The following is a 22,980-nucleotide window of genomic DNA, read 5'->3' on the forward strand; positions in this document are numbered from 1 at the left end:
GTCCCACTAGTGCAAAGATATTTGCAGCACGTCTGCCTGCATTGCACACTCAAACTCATTGTAGCTAAGCCATTATACTAGCAAACACTGAGTGAACCTAGTGGCATCCTAAACGTGGCTATTGGACTTCTGTATAGTCCCACTAGTGCAGAGATATTTGCAGCACGTCTGCCTGCATTGCACACTCAAACTCATTGTTACTAAGCCATTATACTAGCAAACACTGAGTGAACCTAGTGGCATCCTAAACGTGGCTATTGGACTTCTGTATAGTCCCACTAGTGCAAAGATATTTGCAGCACGTCTGCCTGCATTGCACACACAAACTCATTGTAGCTAAGCCAGTATACTAGAAAACACTGAGTGAACCTAGTGGCATCCTAAACGTGGCTATTGGACTTCTGTATAGTCCCACTAGTGCAAAGATATTTGCAGCACGTGTGCCTGCATTGCACACTCAAACTCATAGTTACTAAGCCATTATACTAGCAAACACTGAGGAAACTTAGTGGCATCCTAAACGTCGCTGTTGGACTTCTGTATAGTCCCACTAGTGCAAAGATATTTGCAGCACGTCTGCCTGCATTGCACACTCAAACTCATTGTTACTAAGCCATTATACTAGCAAACACTGAGTGAACCTAGTGGCATCCTAAACGTGGCTGTTGGACTTCTGTATAGTCCCACTAGTGCAAAGATATTTGCAGCACGTCTGCCTGCATTGCACACTCAAACTCATTGTTACTAAGCCATTATACTAGCAAACACTGAGTGAACCTAGTGGCATCCTAAACGTGGCTATTGGACTTCTGTATAGTCCCACTAGTGCAAAGATATTTGCAGCACGTCTGCCTGCATTGCACACTCAAACTCATTGTTACTAAGCCATTATACTAGCAAACACTCAGGGAACCTAGTGGCATCCTAGACGTGGCTGTTGGACTTCTGTATAGTCCCACTAGTGCAAAGATATTTGCAGCACGTCTGCCTGCATTGCACACTCAATCTCATAGTTACTAAGCCATTATACTAGCAAACGCTGAGGAAACTTAGTGGCATCCTTAACGTGACTGTTGGAATTCTATATAGTCCCACTAGTGCAATGATATTTGCAGCACCTCTGCCTGCATTGCACACTCAAACTCATTGTTACTAAGCCATTATACTAGCAAACACTGAGTGAACTTAGTGGCATCCTAAACGTGGCTGTTGGACTTCTGTATAGTCTCACTAGTGCAAAGATATTTGCAGCACGTCTGCCTGCATTGCACACTCAAACTCATTGTTACTAAGCCATTATACTAGCAAACACTGAGTGAACCTAGTGGCATCCTAAACGTGGCTATTGGACTTCTGTATAGTCCCACTAGTGCAAAGATATTTGCAGCACGTCTGCCTGCATTGCACACACAAACTCATTGTAGCTAAGCCAGTATACTAGAAAACACTGAGTGAACCTAGTGGCATCCTAAACGTGGCTATTGGACTTCTGTATAGTCCCACTAGTGCAAAGATATTTGCAGCACGTGTGCCTGCATTGCACACTCAAACTCATAGTTACTAAGCCATTATACTAGCAAACACTGAGGAAACTTAGTGGCATCCTAAACGTCGCTGTTGGACTTCTGTATAGTCCCACTAGTGCAAAGATATTTGCAGCACGTCTGCCTGCATTGCACACTCAAACTCATTGTTACTAAGCCATTATACTAGCAAACACTGAGTGAACCTAGTGGCATCCTAAACGTGGCTGTTGGACTTCTGTATAGTCCCACTAGTGCAAAGATATTTGCAGCACGTCTGCCTGCATTGCACACTCAAACTCATTGTTACTAAGCCATTATACTAGCAAACACTGAGTGAACCTAGTGGCATCCTAAACGTGGCTATTGGACTTCTGTATAGTCCCACTAGTGCAAAGATATTTGCAGCACGTCTGCCTGCATTGCACACTCAAACTCATTGTTACTAAGCCATTATACTAGCAAACACTCAGGGAACCTAGTGGCATCCTAGACGTGGCTGTTGGACTTCTGTATAGTCCCACTAGTGCAAAGATATTTGCAGCACGTCTGCCTGCATTGCACACTCAATCTCATAGTTACTAAGCCATTATACTAGCAAACGCTGAGGAAACTTAGTGGCATCCTTAACGTGACTGTTGGAATTCTATATAGTCCCACTAGTGCAATGATATTTGCAGCACCTCTGCCTGCATTGCACACTCAAACTCATTGTTACTAAGCCATTATACTAGCAAACACTGAGTGAACTTAGTGGCATCCTAAACGTGGCTGTTGGACTTCTGTATAGTCTCACTAGTGCAAAGATATTTGCAGCACGTCTGCCTGCATTGCACACTAAGGGTATGTGCGCACGTTGCGTACTAGCCCAGCACTAAAAGGTGCGCTTCAGAGCGCAGCTGAAAAGCTCCGTTCTGAAGCGCATGGTGCCGGCAAGAACGTTCGCTCTGCCTGCAGCTCCTGCCATAGACAGAGCAGGAGCTGCCGGCAAAGCGCACGGAAGAAGTGACATGTCACTTCTTTTTGCGCAGCGCTTCGGCAGTAGCCGAAGCGCTGCGCTCTGTGACGCCACGTGCGCACGGCCACTGCACAATCTCCATAGACTGTGCAGGGGACACAGGACGCATGCAGTTACGCTGCGCTGCAAAGCGCAGCGTAACTGCATGAATTTACGCAACGTGCGCACATAGCCTCAAACTCATTGTTACTAAGCCATTATACTAGCAAACACTCAGTGAACCTAGTGGCATCCTAAACGTGGCTATTGGACTTCTGTATAGTCCCACTAGTGCAAAGATATTTGCAGCACGTCTGCCTGCATTGCACACTTAAACTCATAGTTACTAAGCCATTATACTAGCAAACACTGAGTGAACCTAGTGGCATCCTAAACGTGGCTGTTGGACTTCTGTATAGTCCCACTGGTGCAAAGATATTTGCAGCACGTCTGCCTGCATTGCACCCTCAAACTCATAGTTAATAAGCCATTATACTAGCAAACACTGAGGAAACTTAGTGGCATCCTAAACGTGGCTGTTGGACTTCTGTATAGTCCCACTAGTGCAAAGATATTTGCAGCACCTCTGCCTGCATTGCACACTCAAACTCATTGTAGCTAAGCCATTATACTAGCAAACACTGAGTGAACCTAGTGGCATCATAAACGTGGCTATTGGACTTCTGTATAGTCCCACTAGTGCAAAGATATTTGCAGCACGTCTGCCTGCATTGCACACTCAAACTCATTGCTACTAAGCCATTATACTAGCAAACACTTAGTGAACCTAGTGGCATCCTAAACGTGGCTATTGGATTTCTGTATAGTCCCACTAGTGCAAAGATATTTGCAGCACGTCTGCCTGCATTGCACACTCAAACTCATAGTTACTAAGCCATTATACTAGCAAACACTGAGGAAACTTAGTGGCATCCTAAACGTGGCTGTTGGAATTCTGTACAGTCCCACTAGTGCAAAGATATTTGCAGCACCTCTGCCTGCATTGCACACTCAAACTCATTGTTACTAAGCCATTATACTAGCAAACACTGAGTGAACCTAGTGGCATCCTAAACGTGGCTTTTGGACTTCTGTATAGTCTCACTAGTGCAAAGATATTTGCAGCACGTCTGCCAGCATTGCACACTCAAACTCATTGTTACTAAGCCATTATACTAGCAAACACTGAGTGAACCTAGTGGCATCCTAAACGTGGCTATTGGACTTCTGTATAGTCCCACTAGTGCAAAGATATTTGCAGCACGTCTGCTTGCATTGCACACTCAAACTCATAGTTACTAAGCCATTATACTAGCAAACACTCAGTGAACCTAGTGGCATCCTAAACGTGGCTATTGGACTTCTGTATAGTCCCACTAGTGCAAAGATATTTGCAGCACGTCTGCCTGCATTGCACACTCAAACTCATTGTTACTTACTAAGACTTTATAATACCAAAAATTTAGTAAACTTAGTGGCATACAAGAAGTGGCTGTTGTACTCCATTAGTGCCCCACTGGTGCAAATCTATGTGCAGCACCTCTGCATGACACCCTCCTGCTCTGTTTTTAATAAGCTATAATGATAGCAAAAAATACTGCCATTTAGTGGCATCATAGAACTGGATGTTGTATTCCATTATTGTCCCACTGGTGCCAAGCTATTTCTAGCACCTGTGCAGGACACCCTCATGCAAATTTTGCTACGCTAATGTTATATAGCAAACTCAGGGAATTCCTTGCTGCATTTGATAATTCGGAGGGATAGAAAGTGAGGCTTTTCCTTCTGTTCATAGACAGCATCTCCAAGTCCACACCCGAAGAGCAATTTCTCCTCCACGTGTAAGTGTAGAGAGGCAGCTCGTGCGCATGCGTTTGCCGATTTACCCCAGCTGCAGCCTAACTACAGTGTTTCGCCTAGTGAGTATGCTCAGCCTGACTGTGCCATTCCTGAGGCTAAGTCTTCATTTCGGGATACAGCGCATGCTCCCACACTTAGTGTGAAAAGCTTCTTTGCACAGGTACTTGCATTCCGTGCCGGGTCTAAGTCCTGTTTTGTGCCGAGACACCATGCTACAGCTGATAGTCTTTTTTCAGAGACTCTATTTCATGCAACTGACCATACTCAGGCACTTACTGCATCAGAAACTAGGTCCGGTAATGAACTTTTTGGCCCTGCCCCTGATGTGAGGGGGCCCATATAGGCCACAGGGCATCAGGTGTCCTGACGATGTGGCCAGGCCACTCCCAAATGGCTTGCAGAGGCCCGCCCCTATGACTTGTCACCTCATTATTGATGGTCAGACAATGACTGGTGAGGTGTTTGTGTCGTGGCAGCCATGAGGTCATTATTGAAGTTGCGGTTCCAAATAGGACGCTAGTTATGCCACTCATGACGTGTCACTCTGCTTTTGTCTCCAGGAGGTGCATTGTGGTCCACCCTGGTTTGGGGCGGACCCAGGTTATAAAACGGGCTGGAGCCAACAAGGAGGTGCGCAGTCTTCTATTATGCTCCGAAAGAGCACACCTCCATGTGTTGAACCCATTGCGGCTTTAGGCCAGAGGTAGGCAGGGATAGGGCGTCGATGCAGGACGCCACCACAGTTGGTAACGCAGAACGGTTAAGGCCAGCTCCTGTCCTACAAGTCCTGCTTGTGCAGCCCAGTGGCATTAACAGGCCTGCTGCTGCTGATGCGCCTGCTGTCCACAGGTGTGGCCCCAATGCACACGGTCAGCGTACTGAATGGCCCCTGTGATGTTAACAGGGAGTTCCTGGGCTGGGTGGGCGTGTGGACCCTGTGACGCTAACAGGGCTCCCAGTCTCAGGATCCGAGTGGCGTCTAACTTGGTTCAGGCAACTATTAGTTTCATAGCCACACAGATCTGTATCCTCCACCTAACCTTCCATTTGCCAACCTCTCCTTTTCCATCTGGGAGCACGGTGGACATTGACTGCTGATGGGGATATATACCTTTCTCTTTCTTTTCTTATTAATTTTCGTTATATACCGGTAACATAGTATATACCACCTTATCCAAATCTGCCAGTCCCACCGTAACAGATGGTGTTTCTTCATCAAATGTTACTTTTGGTTAACCACCAAACCCACGGACAAAAACTTTTTTCCCCTTTCCAACACACCTGTTCCCCTTTCCACCAGCATTTGTCCTTTTTCAACTCATTTGGTATATGACCAAAAGTGCAACTCTGCAGGGACACCGTACTCAATGCCATCTCAGCCCATCAGCCAGCCCTCGGTCCCTCAGATGTGGACAAGTAAAAGCCCATTTCCTCCTATCCATGACAAAGCGTTGAGATTCACTCTGTGCAGCACTGGTGTTTACTGGAAAAGCAGATCTAAGAATCCGTACCACCTTCTGCAGATACTCCTGTATACGTGCGTCCCTTTCTATGGCTGGAATTATTTCGCCAAATTTTGTCTTGTACCGAGGATCTAACAGTGTGGCAACCCAGTAGTTAGCATTACTTCGAATTCGTACAATCCGAGGGTCATGTTGTAGGTAGTGCAGCAAGAAGGCGCTCATGTGTCTTGTGCATCCAGGAGGACCAAGTCCTTGGTTTGTTGGTGGCAGAGAGGTGAGAATCGTGCCTCCTTCCTCTGCCCTCTCCCCCCAACCTCGCACAACCGAAATGTGAGCAAGCTCTCACTCACCTGCTGAGTCTTCCATGCCCATCGCAAGTTCGCCCTCCATTTCTTCATGGGCTCCTGCACCTTCCTCAACATTTTTTGCTGATACTATGCGCCCTTGTTAATCCCTATCCCCCACCATGACTGCCGCCTAGGTGCCGCTCAACGTATGGACCTTGTACATCTTATTATCCCTTCTGCATATGACTCCTCCTGTACTTCCTCCCCTTCCTCTTGGACCAACACCTGACCCCGAATAATGCTTACAGTGTGCTCCATCTTGTAGATGACCAGAATTGTCACGCTGAAAATGGCATCGCTAGTGCTAAACATCTTCGTCGACATTTGTAAACTGTGTAGAAGGGTGCATAGGTCCTTGATCTGACACCACTCCAGCAGTGTGATCTGCACCACCTCTGGATCAAGTTAGCCCAGGGTATACGTCATACCGTATTTCAGCAGGGCTCTGCGGTGCTGCCACAGACGCTGCAACATGTGCAGATTCCAATTACTGCGTGTCGGAACATTGCATTTCCGGTGTTTAAGCGCCAGACCCTTAGACTTCAGGAGCGATGAAAGTTGTTGAGCTGCTGGGTGCGAAGGATGAAAGTGAGCACATAGCAGCGTGCCCGCTGCACAAGGCCATGTAGGCCGGAATGGTATTTTAAAAATTGCTGGAGAATCAGATTCAACACGTGAGCCATACAAGGCACGTGTGTCACATTGCCCTGACGAAGGGCCGCAGACAGGTTTGCATCATTGCCGCACACGGCTGTTAAGTCACCAACGTAGTCCACTCAATCAATTTGTACTCCGGTCGCCAGGTGACAACGTGTTCCTTTCGTGCATAGTGCTGATGATGGGAAAGGAGTCGATGCCTGCGGCGCAGGTGGGCGCAGGTTATGGTCACCCACTGGGTTGCGTTACCTTGACAGATACAGAACCACAGGCTGAATGTAGGTGGTGGATGTCTCACAGATGAAGTACCATCATTCAGCTACAACCAATGGGAAGACACCACACCCTTTTTTAGGCCCCTCCTGTCTGCAGACCACTGCCAGACAAAGCTATGAACCTCTTGTTACTGTTACCCCCAGTTCAGTTTTATGACTTTGTGTGCTTGTTACCTGACTACTTTTCCTGCTTGCTGTTTATGTACCTCGTTGGCCGATCCGCATTTCACCTCTGCTTGTTTTCTGATTAAGTCCTGGCCATCCCATTCTGCTCCTCTTCCTCAATTAATGTTTTTGACCCTGCATGACTACTATTCTCTGGAACTGCAGCCTTCCACAGGTATTGATCAACTTGGGCCCTGTGTAATTCCAAATCACTGTATAGGGGTTAAGGGTTCTGGGTGTCCAGCTTGGTGAGTGGCTTGCCTCTAGCCTATCCTTTACAGCCCATCTGAGTGTGTCGATCCAGGCAGGCGTTACACCGTGCCCTCTGCAGAAGGCCATGTAGGCCGGGAGCCATAGAGCCATACAAGGCACGTGTGCCACATTGCCCTGAAGAAGGGTCACAGACTGGTTTGCATCATTGTCGCACCCGACCTTGCCTGGCTGCTGGTTGAGTGGAGACAACCATTGATGAAACTCGGTCTCACTCTCCAGAGCTAACCGTCCACAATTCCTCAGCGGTGTCTCGCATTTCCCCTACATTTCAAAGTAAACATTTGACCGCCTTATGGCCTTGAGCTCTGCTGCCAGCATAGTAAGGAGGTGTGTGGGATTCCTTGGGCGCAGTTACAATGCGGGTGGCCTGACCACACAGGGTTTGAGCCGAGGTGGAGGACCCACACGAGGTTGAGGAGGCAGAAGCAGTGGAGGAACTTGTACATACAGATGAAGGATTGACACACTAGTCGTGTGGACGGCAAGACTTGTACAGCAAACCCTTCTCCATCTCTCACCATACTTACCCAGTGCCCAGTCAGCGACATGTAACGCCACTATCCATGCTTACTGGTCCAAGTATCTGTGGTGAAATGCACCCTGTCACACACAGACTTTCTCAAGGAAGCGGTGATGATGTGTGCAATATGCTGGTGTAGCGCGGGCACAACTTTCTTGGAGAAGGAGTGGCGACTGGGCATCGGCTCTTGGGGCACTGTGATGGGCATAAGGTCTCGAAAATACTCTTTAAAAATGGTTAGAAAGACAGCATTTCTGTACCCAACCGTTTGCAGATGCTGAAAGAAAACCTCTAAGTCATGTCATGCCCTTCGAAAATCATGTAAAACACAGCGAGGGGACTCCAACCACAGTCTCCTTCGTTGCCACTAATTGGGCCACACACACCCCACTTGACTGGCATCGGTTGACCCCCCTTTTGAAAAAGAAAAAGATGCTTTGCATGAAGCACTCTCAAAAATACGCGTGCCTTTCCCATCCCCTGGCTGACCCAGGGGAAGAAAAGTCCTCTGAGAGCCATGACTTGTTCATCTTGGTTCTTTTAGAAACACAGCGAGGGGACTCCAACCACAGTCTCCCTCGTTGCCACTAATTGGGCCACACACACCCCACTTGACTGGCATCGGTTGATCCCCCTTTTGAAAAAGAAAAAGATGCTTTGCATGAAGCACTCTCAAAAATACGCTTGCCTTTCCCGTCCCCTGGCTGACCCAGGGGAAGAAAAGTCCTCTGAGAGCCATGACTTGTTCATCTTGGTTCTTTTAGAAACACAGCGAGGGGACTCCAACCACAGTCTCCCTCGTTGCCACTAATTGGGCCACACACACCCCACTTGACTGGCATCGGTTGACCCCCCTTTTGAAAAAGAAAAAGATGCTTTGCATGAAGCACTCTCAAAAATATGCGTGCCTTTCCCGTCCCCTGGCTGACCCAGGGGAAGAAAAGTCCTCTGAGAGCCATGACTTGTTCATCTTGGTTCTTTTAGAAACACAGCAAGGGGACTCCAACCACAGTCTCCCTCGTTGCCACTAATTGGGCTACACACACCCCACTTGACTGGCATCGGTTGACCCCCCTTTTGAAAAAGAAAAAGATGCTTTGCATGAAGCACTCTCAAAAATACGCGTGCCTTTCCCGTCCCCTGGCTGACCCAGGGGAAGAAAAGTCCTCTGAGAGCCATGTCCACATTGTCAGTGGACAGACACGTGTGCTTATCTGCCAGCAGACCTCCAGCAGCACTGAAGACAGGTTCAGAGAGAACGCTGGCTGCAGGACACGACAAGATCCCCAAGGCGTACGTGTCGAGCTCAGGCAATTTATCCAGATTGGAAGCCTAAAATGAGCAGGGCTCAAGTTGCACAGTAATGGCATTGATGTTTTCTTGCATATACTCATATATCTGTGTCTCCTCCTCTTTTTCCTTGTCCAGCTGTTTTGTTTTCGCATGAGAATATGTACTTGTCACTTTTCCATGTGTTTGTGTTGTGTTGTGAGTTGTTTATCACCTTTTGGACACCTTTGAGGGTGTTTTCTAGGTGTTTTTATGTGTTTGTGATTGCCTGCCATTGTTTCCTATGCAGTTCGAATTCGGTTCGTCGAACGTTCCACGATCCGAACTCGAACGGGAGCTCCGTTCGGCGAACCGACCTCGAGCCGAACCGCGACCGGTTCGCTCATCTCTATTCCTGGTGTGCACATGTTTACATGAGGAACTTTTTTCCCTCTTATATGTATTAACTTGTCTGCATGATGTGGCACCCGTGATTGTTATTGGTAGTATTTTAGTGTGACTATCTCTCCTACAGGGACGCAGATGTTTATAGTTTGTCTTTTCGATCTAAGTATTGATTTGAATTGCCAGTGCCTTAGGTGCAATGATTAGTGGACCTCTTTTAACTCTTTCACGCCATGGCCATTTTCTTTATTTTTCATTTTCGCTTTTTCCTCCCATTCTTCTAAGAGCCATAACTTTTTTATTTTTCTGTTAATGTAGCCATGTGAGAGCTTGTTTTTTCAGAATAAGTTTTACTTTTGAATTACAGCATTCCTTTTATTACGTGATGCACTAGAAAAATGAAAAAATATAAATTCCAACTGCATTGAAATGGCAAAAAAATGGTAATTTCACAATTTTTGAAATGTTTTGTTTTTTTTTAAATTTACTATGTTGACTATACGTTAAAACTGCCCTGAAAATATAATGTTTGCATTTTTTTGTTATAGGGCTGTATGAGTGGTTATTTTTGTGCCCTGAGTTGACATTTTTATTGATAGCATTTTTGAGTAGATACTGTAAAATATTTTGATTGCCTGTTATTACATTTTATTGAAATATTGTTACAAACAAAAAATGTAATTCTGGTGTTTTGATTTCTTTTTCCCATTAAGATGTTTTCTGATTGGATTAACTTGTTTATATTTTGATAGATCGAACTTTTTTGAACAAAGTGATACCAAATATGTATAGTTTTTTTTTCTTATTTTTTTTTAATGTGTCAAAAGGGGGGATGTGAACTTTTGCTCTGCTATGTATAGCTAACATCACAATCTTTTATAAAGCCAATCACAAACTGGCTTTGACAGGAGGATCATGATGACAGGCAGAGGGATCGTCAGCAATATCCACAGCTGTCATGAGAACTTATCGGGGCCCCACGACCATGTCACGGACACGCTGATGGGTGCGTGGAATGACATGCTTCCCTATCAATGCATTCTAAATATCACTGTCAGAGATTGACAGTTAACCTCATGACGTCGGCGCTTGTTATGCCCTGCAGTGACCTGGCCTGACCTAATGATGTTAACTCAGGGCACTGCACTGCACTTCCAGCTAATGGGGAACATTCTGTTCTTTATAGTTTTTAAGGTTGAAGGGAGACTCTAAAGCCCACTTTACACGTTGCAATTAGTTGTACAATCGCATTTGCGATGTGACACGCCCAGGTTGCATACGGGATCTATCAGATTTCACGTTGGTCGTTCATTTGCTGTCACACGAGCGTTAGTAGTCTATGTTAAATTGGTCAATTTTGTGTGCGATCCTTTAGATCATGTGTTCTGTGACGTATGCATTGAGCACCTTTTTTTTTTTTTATTTATTGACTTGCCAAGCGTGTGTAATGTGGGATGCGTTTTTACTATGTCATCTGCCATTCAGCTCTGCTACATGGCCGCTAACAGCAGACACAGACAGCCATGTAGCAGAGCTGAATGGCAGATGACAGCAGACACAGACAGCCGCACTGTCAGAATGAACTCGGGTGAACTTCACTCGACTTCATTGTGATGCTGCGGCTCTGTCTGTGTCGCGTCCTGATTAGCGGTCACCAGTGAAGACTCACCGGTGACCACTAATCCCCTGAGTAACTGAAGTTAGCAGCCCTCTCTCATATACTCACCGATCCCCGGCGCCGCGTTGCACGGCATTCACACTGCTCCGGCGGCTTTTACTGTTTTGAAAAAGCCGGCCGCCCATTAAACAATCTCGTATTCCCTGCTTTCCCCGCCCACCGGCGCCTATGATTGGTTACAGTGAGACACGCCCCCACTCTGAGTGACAGGTGTCACACTGCACCCAATCACAGCAGCCGGTGGGCGTGTCTATACTGTGTAGTGAAATAAATAATTAAATAATTAAAAAAAACGGCGTGCGGTTCCCCCCATTTTTAAAACCAGCCAGATAAAGCCATACGGCTGAAGGCTGGTATTCTCAGGATGGGGAGCTCCACGTTATGGGGAGCCCCCCACCCTAACAATATCAGCCAACAGCCGCCCAGAATTGCCGCATACATTAGATGCGACAGTTCTGGGACTGTACCCGGCTCTTCCCGATTTACCCTGGTGCGTTGGCAAATCGGGGTAATAAGGAGTTATTGGCAGCCCATAGCTGCCAATAAATCCTAGATTAATCATGTCAGGCGTCTATGAGACACCCTCCATGATTAATCTGTAAGTTACAGTAAATAAACACACACACGCCAGAAAAAAATCCTTTATTAGAAATAAAAACACACACATATACCCTGGTTCACCACTTTAATCAGCCCCAAAAAGCCCTCCATGTCCGGCGTAATCCAGGATGATCCAGCGTCGCATCCAGCGCAGCTGCATGGAGGTGACCGGAGCCGCAGCAGACACAGCCGCTCCGGTCACCTCCACACAGCAAATGAACACAGCCGCGCGATCAGCTGCTGTCACTGAGGTTACCCGCGGCCACCGCTGCATCCACCGGTGGCCGCGGGTAACCTCAGTGACAGCAGCTGATCGCACGGCTGTGTTCATTTGCTGCATGGAGGTGACCGGAGCGGCTGTGTCTGCTGCGGCTCCGGTCACCTCCATGCAGCTGCGCTGGATGCGACGCTGGATCATCCTGGATTACGCCGGACAAGGAGGGCTTTTTGGGGCTGATTAAAGTGGTGAACCAGGGTATATGTGTGTGTTTTTATTTCTAATAAAGGATTTTTTTCTGGTGTGTGTGTTTATTTACTGTAATTTACAGATTAATCATGGAGGGTGTCTCATAGACGCCTGACATGATTAATCTAGGACTTATTGGCAGCTATGGGCTGCCAATAACTCCTTATTACCCCGATTTGCCAACGCACCAGGGTAAATCGGGAAGAGCCGGGTACAGTCCCAGAACTGTCGCATCTAATGTATGCGGCAATTCTGGGCGGCTGTTGGCTGATATTGTTAGGGTGGGGGGCTCCCCATAACGTGGAGCTCCCCATCCTGAGAATACCAGCCTTCAGCCGTATGGCTTTATCTGGCTGGTTTTAAAAATGGGGGGAACCGCACGCCGTTTTTTTTAATTATTTAATTATTTATTTCACTACACAGTATAGACACGCCCACCGGCTGCTGTGATTGGGTGCAGTGTGACACCTGTCACTCAGAGTGGGGGCGTGTCTCACTGTAACCAATCATAGGCGCCGGTGGGCGGGGAAAGCAGGGAATACGAGATTGTTTAATGGGCGGCCGGCTTTTTCAAAACAGTAAAAGCCGCCGGAGCAGTGTGAATGCCGTGCAGCGCCAGGGATCGGGGATCGGTGAGTATATGAGAGAGGGGGATAGACTGACATGGACTGAGAGTGAGGGACAGAGATAGTGACGGACTGACAGAGATTAGTGCATGACAGACATTATGAGGCGTTTCAGAACGCAGCTTTTTAGCTGCGCTCTGAAGCAGACCTTTTTTAAGCTGCGGTGCAGAGCGCACACCTGCGCACATAGCATCAGACAACAAAATCGTATGAGGGATGTCACACGTTACAATTGACTAGGTTCGTGCAACAAAACGCTCAATTCTAGAGAATGATACGATGTGTTTGCGATCAACGGTTTTGCGTTCAATCCTGATCGCATGTAGCTGTCACACGCAGATACCTCACAAACGATGCCGGATGTGCGTCACTTACAACTTGACCCCAACGACGGATTGTGAGATATATTGAAGCGTGTGTAGCGGGCTTAAGTCTATCTAGTTCAACCCGTAGCCTAACATGTTGATCCAGAGGAAGGCAAAAAAAACCCAATGTGTCAAATAAGCTCCAATGGGGAAAAAAATTCCTTCCTGACTCCACATACGGCAATCAGACTAGTTCCCTGGATCAACACCCTGTCATAAAATCTAATATACATAACTGGTAATATTATATTTTTCAAGAAATGCGTTCAGGCTCTGCTTAAATTTTACTAGTGAATCCCTCATTACAACATCATACGGCAGAGAGCTCCATAGTCTCACTGCTCGTACAGTAAAGAATCCTCATCTGTGATTATGATTAAACATTCTTTCCTCAAGACGTAGCGGATGCCCCCGTGTTCCAGTCGCAGGCCTAGGTGTAAAGAGATCTTTGGAAAGGTCTCTGTACTGTCCCCTCATATATTTATACATTGTGATTAGATCCCCCTAAGCCTTTGTTTTTCCTAACTAACTAACCCCAAGTTTAATAACCTGTCTTGGTATTGCAGCCCCCCCCCATTCCTCTAATAATCTAGGTCGCTCTTCTATCTACCTGTAAGATTATGCTATTTATAACCTTCTATACTTTTGCTAACAAGAAATGCATCCATTCCTCTCTTAAATTCATTCAGTGAGTTGGCCATCACCACTTCCTCAGGAAGAGAGTTCCAGAGCCTCACTGCTCTTACCGTGAAGAACCCTCTTCTATGCTGATGTAGGAATTTTCTTTCCTCCAATCGAAGAGAATGCCCCCTTGTTTTTGTCATAGTCCTTGGTACAAACAGATCATGGGAGAGATCTCTATATGGCCCTCTGATATATTTGTACATATTTATTAGGTCTCCCCTAAGTCTTCTCTTTTCTAGAGTAAATAGACCTAATTTTGATAACCTTTCCGTGTATTGTAATGCACCCATTCCATTTATTATTTTAGTAGCCCGCCTCTGAACCCTTTCAAGTTCAGTAATGTCTTTCTTCAGCACCGGCGCCCAAAATTGCACACAATACTCCAAGTGTGGTCTGACTAGTGATTTGTACAGAGGGAGAATGATGTTTTCATCTCGTGCCCCCAGACCTCTTCTAATGCATCCCATCACCCTATTTGCTTTGGTGGCTGCTGCCTGACACTGGGCACTCCAATTTAGATTCTTATTCACTAAGATGCCTAAGTCTTTTTCCATGTCTGATTTCCCCAGCAGTTTCCCATTTAGTAAGTAATCGTAGCATCTGTTTCTCCTTCCCATGTGCATAACCTTACACTTATCTGTGTTAAACCTCATTTGCCATTTTTCAGCCCAATTCTCCAATTTACTCAAATCCATCTGTAGTTGCAAACTGTCCTCCTTTGTGTTAACTACCTTACATAGTTTTGTATCATCTGCAAATACTGATATTTTACTCTGTAAACCATCCACCAGATCATTAATAAATATATTAAATAGTAGGGGGCCCAATACAGACCCCTGTGGCATCCCACTAGTAACCCTGGCCCAATCTGAGTATGCGCCATTAATAACCACTCTTTGTTTTCTACCACTAAGCCAGCTACCTACCCATCTACACACATTTTCCCCGAGCCCAAGCTTTCTCATTTTACTTAGCAGTCTTTTATGTGGGACAGTGTCAAATGCTTTACCGAAGTCGAGATAAATGACATCCAATGATTCTCCTCGGTCCATGTGAGAGCTTACATCCTCATAGAAGCTGATCAGGTTAGTTTGACAGGAGCGATCCTTCATAAATCCATGTTGATATGGAGTTAAACAGTTATTAACATTGAGACATTCCATAATAGTATCCCTTAAAAACCCTTCAAACATTTTACCCACAACAGATGTTAAGCTTACCGGCCTATAGTTTCCAGGTTCCCTTTTGCACCCTTTTTTGAATATTGGTACCACATTTGCTAGCCGCCAATCCAGTGGAACAGACCCAGTTTCTATAGAGTCTTTAAATAAAAGGAATAGAGGCCTGTCTATCACATTACTTAACTCCCTTAATACCCGAGGGTGAATGCCATCAGGGCCTGGTGATTTGTCAATTTTAATGTTACTAAGTCGGTTCTGCACTTCTTCCTGGGTTAGGCAGGTCATACTTAATGGGGCATTTACATGATCACTCTGCATTTCCCCTAGCATATGCTTTTCCTGTGTGAACACAGTTGAGAAAAAAGTATTTAAAACATTTGCTTTTCCCACATCGCTTTCTATGATTTTACCCTCATTATTCTTTAAAGGGCCAACACCATCAATTTTAATCTTTTTTCTGTTTATATAATTAAAGAATAGTTTGGGATTTGCTTTGCTTTCCTTAGCAATGAGTCTCTCAGTTTCTACTTTTGCTAAATATATTTGTTTTTTTACACATTTTATTTTTTTCTCTATATATTTTTAATGCTTCCTCACTGCCTTCTTGTTTTAGCTTTTTAAATGCCTTTTTCTTATTATTCATTGCCCCTTTTACATCCTTATTTAGCCACATTGGTTTTCTCCTGTTCCTAGCCCTTTTATTTCTGTATGGTATGGCTAGCTCGCAGTGGGTGTTTAATACCGATTTAAAAATGTCCCACTTATTTTCTGTGCTCCCATTTTTGAGGATATTGTCCCAATCAATTTGGCGAAGGTCTTCTCTAAGCTGATCAAACTTTGCTTTGCTGAAATTCAGCGTTTTTGTAACCCCCCTCCAAGGCACCTTACTAAAGGACAAGTGGAATTGTATTATATTGTGGTCACTATTCCCTAGGTGCCCATCCACTCGTACGTCTGTTATTCTATCTGGCCTGTTGCTTAAAATTAAGTCCAGAAGGGCTGCCCCTCTAGTTGGGCCCGGCACAAGTTGGGACAGATAATTATCCTTAGTTACTGACAGAAACCGGTTTCCTTTCTGAGATACGCAGGTTTCAGTTTCCCAGTCTATATTGGGGTAGTTGAAGTCCCCCATAATAATCACCTCATTGTGATTTGCTGCTTTGTCTATTTGTTTCAATAATACATTTTCAGTGGTTTCTGTTATATTTGGTGGCTTATAACAAACCCCTATGAGGATTTTATTAGTTTTCCCTCCTTGTATCTCCACCCATAGAGACTCCACCTCTTCATTTCCCTCTTGAATATCTTCTCTTAGTCTGGGCTTTAAACTGGACTTTATATATAGACAGACTCCACCCCCTTTCCTTTTTTTACGATCCCTCCTAAACAATTCATATCCTTGCAGGTTAGCCGCCCAGTCATAACTATCATCTAACCATGTCTCAGTTATTCCTACTATGTCGTATTTCTCCTCATACATTACCAGCTCCAATTCCTCCATCTTATTGGTCAGGCTTCTTGCATTGGTCAGCATGCAGGAAAGAAGTTTTGCTCCCCTTTTCTTAGCTTCCTTCTGATTACCCTGTCTTGGGTCCTCTTTACGGCATCTAGTATCCTTGATTAGTTTGTCCTTCTGTTGCATGTTCTTGTCTGCTGTTTTTTCTCCCATCCCCTCTTCTTCTAGTTTAAAGCCCTCCTGATGAGTGTGGCAAGCCTTCTGGCGAACGTGTGTTTCCCAGGTTTTGTGAGGTGTATCCCGTCTCTTGCGAGAAGTCCATCGTAGAGGTAATTCACTCCATGGTCCAAGAATCCAAATCCTTGCTGCCTGCACCACCGTCGTAGCCAGTTGTTCAAATCTAGTATCCTATTCCATCTTCTGACACCATGGCCATCGACTGGGAGGATTGATGAGAAAACAACCTGTACGTTCCGTTCCTTAATTTTCTTCCCCAGAATTTCAAAGTCTTCACAAATAGTTGGTAGATCATTTCTTGCCGTGTCGTTTGTTCCTACATGTATCAATAGGAACGGGTATTCGTCCTTGGATCCGAGGATAGTTGGTATCCTGTTGGCCACATCCTTGATTTTTGCTCCCGGGAGGCAGCATACTTCTAGTGCGGTTATGTCCGGCGTGCAGATAGTTGCCTCCGTGCCTCTTAGTAGTGAGTCGCCCATAACTACCACTCTTCTTTTCTTTCTGGATGCACTGCATTTTGCTCCTGAGTGTTTTTGAGTGTCTTTTGTTTCTGCTTTTGTTGACAAAGTAACTTCTTTTGATGATACTGTGTCTTCTCCTGTAGAGACGGTATCATCCTGAGCTGTGCCATTTTCGTTCTCCAGCATGAGGGCTTCATATTGGTTGCTAAGCTGTGTGGGTGGTGCCGACCACTTGATCCGCTGGCTTCTTTTGGTCACATGTGTCCACTTTTCAGCCTCTGTATGTGTTCTGAAGCTTTTCTCACTTTCCATATCCTGAATTGTTGCTTCTGCCTCGTCCAAGAAGTCCTCATGTTCTTTAATTAGCTTCAAAGTTGCTATTCTTTCTTCCAGTCCCTGCACCTTTTCCTCTAAGAGGGCAACAAGTTTGCACTTTTGACAGGTGAAGTTGGATTTCTTGTGCGGCAGATCCGTAAACATGTAGCATGTGTTGCAGGTGACCATGTGGATTTTCTTCTCTTCCATAATGCTGATGTAGCGTATGACAGGTGAAAGGTTTTGCGATGTCCTCAAACAGCGAGACCCGGCAAGTCCCAGCAATCGATCAGCTTACGGCGACTCTTCTCTTCTTAAACAGCTACAGTTATCACCACTATGAGATTGTGTTAAAACTATGCCACACTTATCTTCAGTCGCCTCCCTTTACTTCAGTACCTCGCACTCTCAGCACCTTGCTTGCTCTGGCTGGTTTATATAGTTCTACAAGGACTACTAGAAGCTGCTAGAAGCTTCTAGAAACAGGTGTGGCTAATACTACTGACTAAATCACTAGACACACTTTTTTTTTTTTTTTTTTTTGCTTTTTCACAGTACCCCAGACAAACACAGACAACAAATCCCTAATGAAATTAAACAGTTACAGTTATCACCACTATGAGATTGTGTTAAAACTATGCCACACTTATCTTCAGTCGCCTCCCTTTACTTCAGTACCTCGCACTCTCAGCACCTTGCTTGCTCTGGCTGGTTTATATAGTTCTACAAGGACTGCTAGAAGCTGCTAGAAGCTTCTAGAAACAGGTGTGGCTAATACTACTGACTAAATCACTAGACACACTTTTTTTTTTTTTTTTGCTTTTTCACAGTACCCCAGACAAACACAGACAACAAATCCCTAATGAAATTAAACAGTTACAGTTATCACCACTATGAGATTGTGTTAAAACTATGCCACACTTATCTTCAGTCGCCTCCCTTTACTTCAGTACCTCGCGCTCTCTCATTGACTGAGACAGTGAGTATGGTATGGATAGTCATGGGACCCCCTTATTGGGGTATGCTGCACCCAGATTTGTTTTTTCTTTTCAATAACTTGGTGAAAGAGGGAATGTTGTGGGGAGTGGTTTTTTTCAAATAATTTTTTTTTGTTGTCTATTTTTTTTTATTACTGACTGGGTTAGTGTTACATCACCGCTGGAGTCTGCTCCAGCGACTTCTGCTCCGATCGCCAGGCGACGCTGTGTTTCTGCCGTGGATGGTGCTGGTGATGGGAGAGGAGTCGATGCCAGCGGCACCGGTGGCCGCAGGCTCCGATCATCCACTGGGCTGGGTTAGCTTGGAATCTGCAGCACCAATGGCTGACTGTGGGTGGCATGTGTCTTCCAGCTGAAGTTGCCAGCGTTCAGCTATAGCCAATGGGAAGATACCACACCCTTCTTATTCCCCCTCCTGTCACATGACCACTGCCAGAGATAGTTCTGATTTTCCTGGCTCCTGTTACTTCCTATTCTGTTGGTGATTCCTGTGTGTTGACTTCTGCGTGTTTTCTGACTACCCTCCTGCCTACTGTTTTTGTACCTCGCTGCCCAATTTGGATTTGACCTCTGTTACGTTTGCTGACTATGTCATTGCCTGCCGATTCTGTCCCTGTTCCGCAATTCCTGGTTTGACCCTGCCTGACTACTACTCTCATCGGACTACAGCCTTCCACAGGTAGTGATCTCCAGTGCCCTGTGTAATTCCAAATCCCTGTATAGGGGTTAAAGGGTTTCAGGGTTCTGGGGGTCCTGCTTGGTGAGTGGCTTCCCTCTAGCCTCCGCTTTACAACCCATCTGAGTCTGTGGATCCAGGCAGGCCTACATTATCTCTGGCCCATCTTACTAAGAGAGAGAAAAAAAAATGGATTTTCTCCATGCTGTGCTAAATCAGGTGCACACCCTTTCTGGCCTTGTACATGGACTTACACAGCAAGTGCAGGATCTCAGGTCTGCTCAGGTCCAAGCCCCTGCTGCAGCACCTACCTCAGCATGTCCAGAGTTCCGTCGACTGCAAGGGAGCAGATCACGTTGTGGAGCCAAATATGGAGTGTCTGGATCAGAGAGGCAATCGCTTCCAAGGCAGCAGCACCTCCTGAACCGACCCCAGGATACCCGCTCAAGTGCCCAGGTACTCCCTGCAGACCCTATGAGGTTAATGATACCTGTCTCATTGTCTCACCAGGGAAAATTTGTACGGCTATGAAGACAAGAGGACTATGGGAATAGTAGTCACAAGGTCATAGAATGACCAATACAAAATAACAACAATTACTGCTTTTTTGCAAAAATATGACAAATGTTTTATTAATATAATAAATAGCAAAAAAGTGACATGACAAAATAACAACAGCATTACACAAAGATCAGGCTACAGCAAGGAGATGTCACTGACACAAAAAAGCCAGGAATCCACCCTTCATTGGGAGGCAGAATCACCAAGTGATAGGAGGGACATGGCCAGAAGAAACCATGGACACTGCCCCCCGAAGAAGACATCGAAACGTGCGCGTCGGGGCACGTTTTACTCGGGTTCCACCTTTCTCATTATGGGTGAGTGCAGCACAGGGACTTTGTGTATGGTATTATGATACATTTTTTGATTAATACTTGTCTCTGCTAGAATTTTGGTGTGGTCAATGGTCTGATTCTCTGGATACTGGACCCTTCATGTATGCTGATCCCTCTTGGTACACACTATAAATAGGTGTGTGCAGTTTGGACCAATGATGTTTATTTGGGCCCAGTGTCCATGGTTTCTTCTGGCCATGTCCCTCCTATCACTTGGTGATTCTGCCTCCCAATGAAGGGTGGATTCCTGGCTTTTTTGTGTCAGTGACATCTCCTTGCTGTAGCCTGATCTTTGTGTAATGCTGTTGTTATTTTGTCATGTCACTTTTTTGCTATTTATTATATTAATAAAACATTTGTCATATTTTTGCAAAAAAGCAGTAATTGTTGTTATTTTGTATTGGTCATTCTATGACCTTGTGACTACTATTCCCATAGTCCTCTTGTCTTCATATTAATTAACAGGGTGTAGTCTTTTTTGATGCTCTAATTATTGGTCACATTTTGCCCTCATTCTCTTATATTCAAAATTTGTACGGCTGCAGGCTTTTGTTGATTGTGGCTCTGCTGCTAATTTTATAGACACTATTGTAGCAAAAGAGCTGGGTTTGACTTTGCTAAAGTTAAATGCACCTATTAGAATATCTGCTATTGATAGCACCCCTCTCACTCAGGGTGTGGTTAATTTTGTAACTCCAGAGATCTCCATGCTTGTTGGTGCTCTGCATGTAGAATCAGTGTCATTTTTTGTTCTTGAGAATCTGATGTCAGCAGTGGTATTGGGCATGCCATGGCTGCGCAACATAACCCGGTCATAGACTGGCACCAGGGTGAGATTGTGCGCTGGTGCCCTGAGTGTCAGGAGACGTGTATATCGTTATCTGGTAACCTGACTAGAGCTGAACCTTTCTTCATACCTCATGCATTCAGGGATTTTTCTGATGTCTTTTCTGTATCTGAATCTGAAAAATTACCTCCGCACAGAGATTATGACTGCCCCATAGATTTGGTCTCCAAATCCCGACTCCCCAAGGTTAAAATGTATAATCTTTCTGGTCCGGAGCATCAGGCCATGAAAGAATATATAGCAGACAGTCTGCAGAGAGGGTTCATCAGACCATCCAGGTCATCAGTCGGCGCTGGATTCTTTTTCGTTGATAAGAAAGATGGTGGCCTCAGACCTTGTATTGACTACCGTGAACTTAATGCTATTACTGTAAAGAATCAGTACCCTCTGCCACTCATTCCCGATCTGTTTAACCAGCTCATAGGAGCCCGGTGGTTCACCAAGCTGGATCTCAGGGGAGCATATAATCTAATCCGCATTAGAAAAGGAGATGAGTGGAAAACGGCATTTAACACTCCAGAGGGACACTATGAGTACCTGGTAATGCCTTTTGGATTAAGTAATGCACCGGCTGTGTTCCAGAACTTTGTTAATGACATTTTCAGAGATATTTTTGGTCAATATGTGGTGGTCTATCTGGATGACATCCTGATTTATTCTCTTGATGCTACGTCACATGTCCAACATGTACGCACTGTACTCCAGAGACTCAGGGAGAACTCCCTATTTGCTAAATATGAGAAATGTGTTCTTTTGAGGCAGAGGTTAATTTCCTGGGTTATATTTTGTCTGCAGAAGGCTTCCGCATGGATCCCTCTAAGCTTCAACCGATTAAGGAGTGGGTACAACCCAAGTCTCTGAAGGCCTTGCAGAGTTTCCTTGGGTTTGTAATTTATTACCAAATTTATTAGAGATTTTTCCAAAATTGCCAAACCCCTGACCGATTTGACTAAAAAGGGGGATGATGTGGTTCATTGGAAGCCAGAGGCAATCCATGCCTTCTCAAAATTAAAAGAATGTTTCTCCTCAGACCTGATTCTGGTTCAGCCTGACCTTATGCGTCCGTTTATTGTGGAAGTCGCTGGAGCAGACTCCGGCGGTGACGTAACAGTTAGTGATGCCGGGTATCTGATAGATGCTGTGACATCAATAAATGCCAAGGCTTGATGCCAGGTGATATTACACAGCTGGTATCAACCCCATGTATTATCCCGTTTGCCACCGCACCAGAGCAACATGATGAGCAGGCCTCAATGGATGCGCACTTCTGGGGCCAGATGTCGCCTGCTATTTTTAGGCTTGGGAGTTTCCAATAACCGTGGACCTCCCTAGTCTGAGAATACCAGACCACAGCTATACGCTGTACCTTGGCTGGTGATCCAATTTGGGGGAGCCCAGATTTTTTGTTTTAAATTATTTATTTTATTTAGTTTAAAATACAGCGTGGGGTACTCTCTGTCTTGGATTAGCAGCCAAAGTAGAGCTGCCAGCCACGATCTGCAGGATGCTGCTGTCTGCTTCACCTCAGCTGTGTACAAAAAATAGACGGGATCCCACGTTGTTTTGGGGGGAAAATAATTAATTTGTGGATAAAAACAAAACTAAACATCCTTTAGTGCCACATGAAAAACACTAAAGGGTGCAAGATTACAAAATGCAGGGGAGTGGGACATTGTATATGTCTTTCTTTCTATCTATCTATCTATTTATCCAGCTATATATGAATACAGCTATCTA

The sequence above is a fragment of the Anomaloglossus baeobatrachus genome, chromosome 3 (assembly GCF_048569485.1).
Source record: "Anomaloglossus baeobatrachus isolate aAnoBae1 chromosome 3, aAnoBae1.hap1, whole genome shotgun sequence".
NCBI lineage: Eukaryota > Metazoa > Chordata > Amphibia > Anura > Aromobatidae > Anomaloglossus > Anomaloglossus baeobatrachus.